Raw genomic sequence first — 12,153 nt, forward strand, 5'->3', positions numbered from 1 at the left:
AACCTAGCCAAAATGACGAAATGGAAGAATTCTCCTCAAAAATTCCAGGAAGAAATGACAGCCAGAGAATGGCTCAAAACAGATAGAAATAATATATGTGAACAAGAATTTAGAATAAAAGTCATAAGACTAATAGCCAGGCTTGAAAAAACCATAGAAGACAGGGGAGAATTGAGGCAGAGATCAAAGACCTAAGAAATAGTCACGATGAATTAAGAAACGCTATATGTGAGATGCAAAATAAACTAGATACAATGACAGCGAGGATGGAAGAAGCAGAAGAGAAAATAGGGAAGACAGAAGATAAAATTATGGAAAATAATGAAACTGAAAAAAAGAGGGAAAGGAAATTACTACACCACGAGGGGAGATTTAGAGACCTAAGTGATTTAATGAAACCTAATAATATCTGTATCATAGAAGTTCCAGAAGAAGAAAACAGAGAGAAAGGGGCAGAAGGTTTATTTGAACAAATTATAGCTGAGAACATCCCTAATCTGGGGGAGGAAACAGATATCCAAATCCAGGAGGCACAGAGAACTCCCTTCAAAATCAACAAAACGGGTCAACACCACGACATATCATAGTGAAACTGGCAAAATGGAAAGATAAAGAGAGAATTATGAAAACAGATGAGGACAAACAAGCCTTAACCTACAAGGGTAGACGCATAAAGGTAGTTAGCAGACCTGACCACTGAAATTTGGGAGGCCAGAAGAGAGTGGCAGGAAACATTCAATGTGCTGAATAGGAAAAATATGCAGCCAAGAATCTTTTAACGGCAAGGCTGTCATTCAGAATAGAAGGAGATAAAGGCCATCCCAGACAAACAAAAACTAAAGGAGTTCATGACCACTAGTGGAAAGCAGCAAAAGGACCAGAGATATCACAAGCACAAAACCTACAGATAACACAATGACACTAAATCCATACCTTTCAATAATCACTCTGAATGTAAATGAACTAAATGCCCCAATCAAAAGACCTAGGGTATCAGAATGAATAAAAAAACAAGATCCATCTGTATACTGACTACAAAAGACTCATTTTAGACATGAGGACACCTACAGATTGAAAGTGAGGGGATGGAGGACCAACTATTATGCTACTGGAGGGCAAAAGAAAGCTAGAGTAGCCATACTTGTATCAGACAAATTAGATTTTAAAAGAAAGTCTGTAACAAGAGATGAAAAAGGGCAGTGTATCATAATTAAGGGGTCTATCCATCAAGAAGAGCTAGCGATTGTAAATGCTCATGCCCACAAGAAGGAAGAACACAAATACATAAATCAGTTATTCACAAACATAAATAAATATATAGATAATAACTGTGATTATGGGGGGAATTAATACTCCTCTTATAGCAATGGACAGATCATCTAGGCAGAAAATCAATAAGGAACAATAGCTCTTAACGACACACTGAACCAGATGGACTTAACAGATATATTCAGAACTTTTCATCCAAAAGCAGAATACTCATTCTTGAGTGCACTTGGAACATTCTCCAAAACAGATCACATACTGGGCCACAAAACAGCCCTCTATAAATATAAAAGGTTGAGATCATTCCATCCATATTTTCAGATCACAACACTATGAAACTTGAAATCACAAGAAAAAATTTGGAAAGTTCCCAAATACGTGTAGGTTAAAGAACAGCCTACTAAAGAATGAATGGGTCAACCAGGCAATTAAAGAAGAAATTTAAAAATACACGGAAGCAAATGAAAATGAAAACACAAGAGTCCAAACACTTTGGGACACAGCAAAGGCAGTCCTAAGAGGAAAGTACACTGCAATTTAAGCCTATCTCAAGAAGCAAAAGTCCCAAATACAGAACCTAACCTCACACCTGGAGGAACTTGGCACCACCAAAGAAAGCACAAAGCCAGCAGAAGACGACAAATAATAAAGAGTAGAGCAGAAATGAACAACATAAAATCCAAAAAAACCAGTAGAACAGATCAACGAATCTAAGGGCTGGTTTTCTGAAAGAATAAACAAAACTGACAAACCCCTAGCCAGATTTCCCAAAAAGAAAAGAGAGAGGACCCAAATAGATAAAATCACAATTGAAAGAGGAGAGATCACAACCAACACCATATTATTAGAGAATTATTAGAGAACCAACACCAACAATTATTAGAGAATACTATGAAAAATTAAATGCCAACAAACTGGACAATCTGGGAGAAATGGATAAATTCCTAGACACTCACTCACACAGTACCAAAACTCAAGTAAAAAGAAATTAAAAAATCTGAACAGACCTATAACTACAAGAAATTGATTCAGTTATCAAAAATCTCCCAACAAATAAGAGTCCTGGGCCAGTTGGCTAGGGGAATTCCACCAGACATTTAAAGCAGAGTTAAAGCAGAGTTAATTCCTATTCTTTTCAAGCTGTTGCAAAAACAAAATGAAAGGAAAGCTTCCAGACTCATTCTATAAAGCCAGCATTACCTTGACTGCCAAACTGACCCCACTGAAAAGGAGAATAAAGGCCAATATCCCTGATGAACATCGATGCAAAAATCCTCAACAAGATACTAGCAAATCGAATTCAACAGTATATTAAAAGAATTATTCACCATGATCAAGTAGGATTCATTCCTGGGCTGCAGGGCTGGTTCAATGCTCGCAAATCAATCAACATGATACATCACATTAATAGAAGAAAGGATAAGAACCATATGATCCTGTCAATAGATGCAGAGAAAGCATTTGACAAAATACAGCTTCCTTTCTTAATAAAAACCCTCAAGAAAGTCAGGTTAGAAGGAACATACCTTAACATCAGAAAAGCCATATATGAAAGGCCCACAGCTAATATCATCCTCAATGGGGAAAAACTGACAGCTTTCCCCCTGAGATCAGGAATACAGCAGGGATGTCCACTCTCACTACTCTTGTTTAACATAGTTAGAAGTTGCAGCCTCAGCAATCAGACAACAAAACAAAATAAAAGCCATGCAAATTGGCAAAGCAGAAGTCAAACTTTCACTCTTCGCAGATGACAAGATACTCTACATGGAAAACCTGAAAGACTTCACCAAAAAATTGCTAAAGCTGATACATGAATTCAGCAAAGTCACAAGATATAAAATCAATGTACAGAAATCGGCTGCATTTCTACAACCAATAATGAAGCAACAGAAAGAGATATCAAGAAATTGATCCCATTTACAACTATACCAACAACCATAAAATACCTAGGAAGAAACCGAACCAAAGATGTGAAAAATCTGTATGCTAAACACTCTAGAAAACTTATGAAGGAAATTGAAGAAGATATAAAGAAATGGAAAAACACTCCGTGCTCATGGGTTGGAAAAATAAATATTGTTAAAATGTCAATACTACCCAAAGCAATCTACAGATTCAATGCAATCCCAATCAAAATAGCACCAGCATTTTTCACAGAGCGAGAACAATCCTAAAATTTGTATAGAACCACAAAAGACCCTGAATAGCCAAAGTAATGTTGAAAAAGGAAACCAAAGTCGGAGGCATCACAACCCCAGACTTTAGCCTCTACTACAAAACTGTAATCATCAAGACAGTATGGTACTGGCACAAAAACAGACACATAGACCAATGGAATAGAAGAGAGAACCCAAACATGGACCCACACATATATGGCCAACTAATCTTTGACAAAGCAGGAAGGAGTATCCAATGGAAAAAAAGACAGTCTCTTTAGCAAATGGTGCTGGGAGAACTGGACAGCAACATGTAGAATGAAACTACACGACTTTCTTAAACTATACACAAAAATGAATTCAAAATGGATGAAAGACCCGAATGTGAGGCAGGAAACCATCAAAATCCTACAGGAAATAACAGGCAGTAACCACTTTGACCTCGGCTGCAGCAACTTCTCACTTGACATGTCTCCAACATCAAGGGAAATAAAAGCAAAAATGAACTACTGAGACCTCATCAAGATAAAAAGCTTCTGCACAGCAAAGGAAACAACCAACAAAACTAAAAGGCAACCAACGGGATGGGAGAAGATATTTGCAAATGGCATACAAGATAAAGGGTTAGTATCTAAAATCTATAAGGAACTTCTCAAACTCAATACCCGAAAAACAAATAATCCAGTGAAGAAATGGGCAGAACACATGAAGAGACACAAAGACATCCAGATGGCAAACAGACACATGAAAAAAGATGTTCAACATTGCTCATCATCAGGGAAATACAAAGCAAAACCACAATGAGATACCACCTCACACCGGTCAGAGTGGCTAAAATCAACAACTCAGAAAACTACAGATGCTGGCGAGTATGTGGAGAAAAGGGAACCCTCTTGCACTGTTGGTGGGAATGCAAACTGGTGCTCTGGAAAACAGTGTGGAGGTTCCTCAAAAAGTTAAAAATAGAATTACTCTATGATCCAGCAATAGCACTACTAGGAATGTATCCGAAGAATACAGGAGTGCTGATTCATAGGGGCACATGTGCCCCAATGTTTATAGCACTGCTATCAACAATAGCCAAATTATGGAAAGAGCCTAAATGTCCATCAACTGATGAATGGATAAAGATGTAGTTTACATATACAATGGAATACTACTCGGCGATGAAAAAGAATGAAATCTTGCTATTTTCAACAACATGGATGGAACTGGAGGGTATTATATGCTAAGAGAAAGACAGATATCATATATTTTCACTCATATGTGGAATTTGAGAAACTTAACAGATGACCATGGGGGAAGGAAGGAAATATAAGATACAAACAGAGAAGGAGGCAAACCATTAAGAGATTCTTAAACACAGACAACAAACTGAGAGTTGATGAGGGGTAGGGGGTTGGGGAGGTGAAAAAATGTGTGATGGCATTGAGGAAGGCACTTCTTGGAATGAGCACTGGGGGTTGTATGTAAGGGATGAATCACAGGAATCTATTCCTGAAGCCGACTACACAGTATGTTAGCTAACTTGACAATTTAAAACAAAATACATATATACGTATACACACACACACGTATCTCAGATGATGCCAATGCTGGTGGAGACCACCAGCATTGGCATCATCTGATCTGTATGACCATTTGAATGTGAGAAATAACAGACCAGAGCACAAGAGGTAGTATGTATAAGGATTCTAAGCTACAAGAATCGCAACTTGCAAAGGCACAGGCCTTGAGGGAGCATCACATTTGAGAAACTTAGGAGGTTTAGCATTTTCTTTAAAAAAAAATTTTTTTTTAAGTTTGTTTATTTTTGAGACAGAGAGAAAGCACAAGTTGGGGAGGGGCAGAGAGAGGGGGGAAGAGAGAAAATCCCAAGCAGGCTCTGTGCTATCAGCACAGAACCTGACACGGGGCTTAAACTCATGAACAGTGAGCTCCTGACCTGAGCAGCAATCAAGAGTCAGACACTTAACTGACTGAGCCACCCAGGTGCCCCTCGTTTAATTTTTCTTTTAATGTTTAATGTTTATTTTTATTTTTGAGAGAGACAGAGAGAGAGAAAGAACGGGGGAGGGTCAGAGAGAGAGAGGGAGACATAGAATCCAAAGCAGGCTCCACACTCTTAAGCTGTCAGCACAGAGCCCAATATAGAGTTCAAACTCACAAACCATGAGATCGTGACCTGAGCCAAAGTCAGACACTCAACCGACTAAGCAAGCCACCCAGGTGTTGCATTTTAGCATTTTCTTTAGAAAAAATTTGGTCATGTTACAACTTAAAGTTTTAATTACTAGAGCATAAAATGAGAATAAGAGTGAGTAGAAGGGTGAAGGCAAGTGAAATGGAAAAAAGCCTTATTATAAAGGGTCTCTTACCCACATTGAAGGAATTAAGGTTCACTACTTTAAAATGAAATTGTTAGCCTAAAGTTTGTCACCCTATATTCTATAGTTTTTCTGAAGTGTAAGGCAGAATTTATTTACACAAAATACGTACATCCTATTGTCATGAATTAAATATTTATTAATGCTAATAAATCCCCAGTTTTGAGACATGAAAAATTCTACTTTAAGTATCATACATCTTATCTAAAATTGAGGAAATAGTGCAAATTAATGTGTAACACTAAGTGAAAAGAGATTAAAGATGCTCTAAGAACATGGGATTCTAAAATATTCTATCACTGTTTTCAAATGTATAGTCATGAAAGAGCAAGTGAATAATCCTTGATAAATGATGCTGTGCCTCTGTGGTTATGGCTATAGAAATGAGACTATGAAGGGCTAAGAATTCTTAAAAGAAAATGAATAGGGAGTCAGAAGTAAAAGTAAAAGGAACTAGCACTAGATAAAATACCAGTTTTAAGTGTCTGGGTGAACATCAGGAGATGAAACGTGGAATTACCGAATTCTGGAGTTAGAAAAGACTTCAAAGATGACCTAACTACAACCCTCTGGTCTAAGAGACATACCTATCATGGTAATAACAGAGATTAGTTCTATGACTGGAACAAAAAGAACAGTGGAAAGGTAACAGTCATGTTGGGTGAATTAAAAAAGAACAATTTTAAAGTTAAAAGGCCAGATCTGATCCTTTTTTATATGGAACCAAGACTATGCTTCTTTAATTATCAAAAGGCAGAAAATAGGGAAAATTAGGAAAAAAAAAAAAAAAGACCCCAAGAATTAGGGCTTAGACTATAGGAAGGGCCAACCTGATTGAACCCAAAATGGTTTAGAAGATACAAGCTAATGCTTTATTAGGCTATTTTACTAATGTTGGTAACAGTATTCTTCCAAACATTTATTGTGCTAAGTGAACAAATTAAGACTATATCTTTAACAGTCTGGTCCAAGATCTTTTGTCTACTTTTCTAGCCAAGTGACATACTAAATATTTAAGGAAAAGGTAAGGAAGAAGTGAAATAGGTGGAACGAAGTACTCTAGAGCCAACTGGGTAAAAATTCCCTCTAACTTCTTTAAATAAAGTGTCAAATTAATTCAAAACAAAGTAATGGTGGAACAGCCAAAAGGTCCTATCTGGGGACTACCCTAGGCCTCACATTTTCAGTACAAAAAAAAACCATCCAGAGTCACACCTGCACATGCTACGGATTCTAAACGATTCATGCTATGGATCCTAAAATGATTCTGTTTTAGGAGATATGCTGTGTCCCTACACACAGCAAGGAATTTCAAGTGCATAATCTAATACAGATCAAATTTTATTATTAAAAGTCTTCTTTCTTAAATATTGACATTCCTAGGTCAGCATAGTATGCAATAATGTGTCTTGGAAAGGATCAGTTACAGTTTCTGGGATTCAAAGTTCACAAATTAAATTACCAAGATCAAGTTACATGTAGGAATCAAATGCTCCTTTACATAAGCAACTTGAGCTCAACGTCATTCAGCGATAGGACTTCCCAGCTCTCCAGTGTTATTATTACTTTATGATGACAGAGGGCAAGGATGGCATAAGTCTTTTATAAATATCAGTTTAAAAACAAGCTTTACAAATATTTATGAAATGGGGAGACATTAAGAACTAAGAAATTTTATAAAACATTCAAAGTCTGCCAAATACAGAAGCAGATATGTTTTTAATTCAGCATGCAACATTAAATATAATTAACAGAAAATCTCAGAGCCTGGAAATCTTTGGAAAAGAACCCTTATACATGAAACAACACATTCTGTATTAAAAATAAACTGTGCAGTATCTAATGACATGATTCTAGTCCTCTGAATCGCAGTTGCTGTCACCCTCAAGGCTTTCCATTCCTACATCACGAATTTCTCCCTTAAAAAATGGATTTTTCTGATCAACATCTTAGTATTTTACCCTAAAAACAAAACAAAAACAACCCCTGACCCACCAACCCCTTCAGGTACTGCCCTCCTTTTCTGCTCCCTTTCACAGGAAAACTGCATGGCAGGGTACATTTGCTGTTTGAACATCTTTAATTCCCTTCTCTCCCTTACTTTAAAATGTAGTGTTTATTTTCACCAGTGTATACATGTTCAAAGTCTAAAGTGTCCACCTAGTTTTACAAGACTTACTAAAAAATTGGAAGTCCTCTGTTCTCTGATCCCCCAATTCCCACTTTCCACCACTTTCACCCCTTGAACTGTCTCTGCAGGCGGTTAACTCTCTGATATCCTTTATTTTGCTACTTCTTGATTCCTTCTGTTTTAGGTAGGTTGTCTACACGCTCCCAACTTATTCAAGCTGTCCCAATGTAATTATTAAAAGTGTCTCCTTTTGCTCTCAAGAGAGTCTTTTTTAGGCATCATCTACTGAATTCCACTAAGAAAAATTTAATTCTTTTTGACTCCCCATCCTTACCTCACTTACATGCACACTTGCCCAAAATTCCCAATATCATACTTTTGGCTAGGTGGTTATATTCAGAGTTAACATTATTATGACTCTGTAAATGCAATTCACAACTGAGCCATACAGCATACTACAATTACTTCCCCTTTCTAAATAATTTTCCCTGGAGTTAATAATTGTTTTATTGTTGACTTACTTTCCTATACACCTATCACCAATTCAGCCCCAAACTTTTTCCTGTCTAAATCTCCTAACATCTTCAAACACATTACACATTCTACCAACATAATCTCAAAGCTATTTACCTTGGTGCCCTTTGACCTACTCCTGTTGGGACTAGATGCTCTCTACAACCAGCAGTCATCTTGGGATCATTATACATAATCTTCCTGGTGATTTTCTGGGTCTCTACTAAAGGTGCATTTTCTGTTTCTTATATCCTATGCTTTCATCTTTTTTAGTTTACTTATTTTGTTGAGTACCTCCAAATATAACACCCCAAGAAAGGGGTCATGGCAGATAAGCAGTTTAGAAATCACAAGTCTGAAACTGTCATCAATCATACTTAATCAATAGTTTAGCTACATACTGAATACTGGGTTGGAAATAAGTTTTCCCTGAGACTTACGAGAAGGCTCCATTGTCTTCTAGTTTCCAGAGTATTCTCAAGAAGCCCAAAGCCATTCTGATTATTGATCTTTACATGTGACCTACTTCTCTTACTCTGGAAGCTCCTCTATGTTTTACATTTTAACAGCGATATGTCCTATTTTGGACTTATTTCCACATCCATAGTGGTCACAGTATAGGATCTTTCTACTTGGAAACTTATGTCCTCTAATTCTGGACAGTTTTGTTGAATCATTCTCAATTCTTTATTTCTCCTATTTCCCTCTTTTCTCCCTTTCCATAACTCCCATTATTTCAACATTAGAGATTCTGACAGTTGCTCCAATTTTATATTCTTCTCTCCCATTTTAACTTTGTTTTACTCTCGATATATTAGCTTTATTTTTCCACTCTTGAGTTCTTCATTTCTAATTTGTTTTTCTTTCACGTTTCATAAATTTAGCATCTCCCTTCCAACTTCTCTGAAACCATTAGGTAATAATTTTGTATTTGTTTCAGTTTTTACCTGCTGTAAATGGCGTAAATTTTACCTACCTGGTCTCCATTTCCCCTAACATGGTAAGTTCTTTTGGCATGGTCTTTGGCTCTCACATAACAGGTTTTCCTATAATGCTTAGAGATCTCTAGGCACCAAATCATTTAAGGGTGGGGTCTAAAAAGATCACTGAAATTCTTTGTGATAGGTCTTACTGACTATGAACTTTAGCAGAGGTATCAGGTTGGAATATTTCTTTGGGGAAATTCTTTTAAGTCAGTATCTTCAGCTCTTTTCTCTTAGGCTGGTTACAATTTCCAGAGAAAAATCTTCTAAACTACTGACTGAAAAATTATAAAAATCTGGTAGCCTACGTTCTTAATCCCTCTATTTTCAACATGGTACTCCCATTCTCAACCATGTTTGCTGCATCTCAATTTTATCCTTGCTAGAAAATAAATCTCTAGTCTTCTGCTAAGATAAGGAAGGGGTAGATGCTTGGTACTCCAAGGTCAAGAAAAGGGTTTATGGAGTATAATCACCTCTTAGACTGGCAACATATCGGCCTCTTTTTACTTCCACTCGTATTTCTACTTGCAGAAGTAAAGAGCGCTGTCCATTCCTGACATTTTAGAGGCTCTATAATGCTGTTAAGTTTAGTCTCGGCATTCTCACAGCTGGCTCCGGGTTCTAGGGTCTGTAAGACAGATACCAGACTTTCTTTTGTTTTTCAGGCTCCAAATTTTTTGCATTTGTTTCCTGTCCCCTTCTGTTTGCTCTTGTGAAGTTAGGCCTTTTGTTTTAAAAGAAGAAGAAAAAAAAAAAAAACCATCCCTTTACTTTAGCTTTAATGGAGTTTCAAGGGAAAAAAAAACCAGGAATTTAATTGCATTTCTTTTGCCATCTTTAACTGGAAATTCCCCCATTTCCTCTTCATCAATTTTAATCAGGCTTTCACCCTCACCACTCCCACTGAGACTGTTCACTCTTATTAGAGGTTAAAGGACATTCATGCTGCCAAATGCAATAATGGTTGCTTTGGTCTACTCTCTATTTTACCTCATAGTAGCATATGATGTAACTAATCACTTCTACATTTATTAAATACTTTCCTCTTTTTGCCTTCTGCAACAGAACTCTTTCCTGATTTCTCACTCATCTCACTGGTTGTTCCTTCTCCTCTAACACTGGCACGTCCCAAGGATAAATCCTTCTCAATCTATGTATACTTCCTATATAATTTCATCTAGACATATGCCTTTAAGTATTTCTCTGTGCCAATAACTCCCAAATCCACACCCTTAGACATTGATTCTTAACTTCAGAGTCTTATATCCAGCTACCTTTTTGATATTTCTACAGAATTTACAGGTGTCTAAAATATTATACAGCAAAACAGAACACTTGACTTTCTCTGTAAATTTGCTCCTTGCCAAGATTTCTTCTCGAACCTCAATTCCATATACTCTTCCCCTCGTTTATTATACTCCAGTCACATTTTCTCTTTCCGTTCCTCAAGCATTCTATGGTCATTTTGGTTTCACTGCTTGTAAATCTCCTCTCTTATATCTTCACAAGGCTGGCACATTCCTGCCATTCATATCTTAACTGAAATGTTCGTCTTCAGTGAGGGCTTTCAAATATTTATGTCTTTCAATAATGAAAGCAGTCACCAGTCTCTGTAACACATTATTTATTTTAATTCTGTGCACTGAACTAACGACAAATGTTTCACTGGTTTATTTGTCCTCCCTCTTTTTAGAATGCAACCATAATGAGAGCAGGGACAGCTTTTGTCTTGTTTATCACTGCATTCTCAGTATCTAAAACAGTATCTAAATATAGTGGATACAATACATGTTTTGAAATAAAGTAATATAAATAGGAAAAATTTTTTAATAAAACATTCCTCAAATTAGTGTGTCAAAACAGTTTATGGATTAATTTATATATTTTGCTGGAAAAATGTCAATCCAAAGTATATTCTAAGATACAACCTTCATTACCTTTTGTGTTTTTTGGATCTTTTAAATTGCTTCTTCAGAAAACTATAGGTTCAATGTATTCTTCTATATGGCTGACCATCAGTCTCAGAATTCTGTTTAAACAACAAAAAAATTATTTATTAGATTTACTTAACTTATAGAAGTTTTCATGAAAAAGTTTTACATAAAATTTAGAACTTAAGTCACAAAAAGTGTACATAACAAATGTTAAACTCCACAAATTGTTTTTTAAAAAAATTAAAAATAAAGACTAAAAATAACAATTCTAGTACAGAAGTTAAAAGACAAAAGTATAAAAATAACTATAACTACAAAAATGGATTCATAAGATATACAATAAAAAGATGTAATTTGTGATGTTGATAACAAAATGTAGAAGGGAGAGAGACGTGAAAGAATAGATTTCTGAAGTGTTATCAGTTTAATATAGATTGTCAAAACTATAAGATGTTTTATATAAGACCCATGGTTAAGCAAAAAGAAAATACCTAGACAAGAGACACAAAAGGAAAAGAGAAAGAAATCAAAACACAAAGGAAGACAACAGGAGGAACAAAGTGACAGAAAACTCTAAGACAGTCAAAAACAAATAAGAAAATGGACACAGTAAGTCTTCCGTATCCGTATCAGTAATTACTTTAAATGTAGATGAACTAAAGTCAGCAATCAAAGACAGAGTCGATACATTTATCAGAAAAAGATCCAACCATTTGTTGTCTACAACAGACTCACTTTAGATTTAAGGACATACAGAAGATGAGAGTAAAGGTGAAA

General features: G+C 36.1%; 1 protein-coding gene across 1 annotated transcript in view; it reads right to left on the reverse strand.

Moving 5' to 3' along the window:
* Positions 1 to 12,153, reverse strand: part of CLOCK (clock circadian regulator) — a 131,336-nt gene that overhangs the window by 76,555 nt on the left and 42,628 nt on the right. Inside the window, exon 3 of the mRNA XM_047091361.1 lies at positions 11,380 to 11,471. The gene's annotated coding sequence lies outside the window, so the exon portion shown is untranslated. The remainder of the gene's footprint in view (positions 1 to 11,379; positions 11,472 to 12,153) is intronic.

Source organism: Lynx rufus, unplaced genomic scaffold, assembly GCF_022079265.1.
Source record: "Lynx rufus isolate CCGP_SWC_20201006 ecotype Redwood Valley unplaced genomic scaffold, mLynRuf1.p SCAF_3, whole genome shotgun sequence".
In the NCBI taxonomy this organism is placed as follows: Eukaryota; Metazoa; Chordata; class Mammalia; order Carnivora; family Felidae; genus Lynx; species Lynx rufus.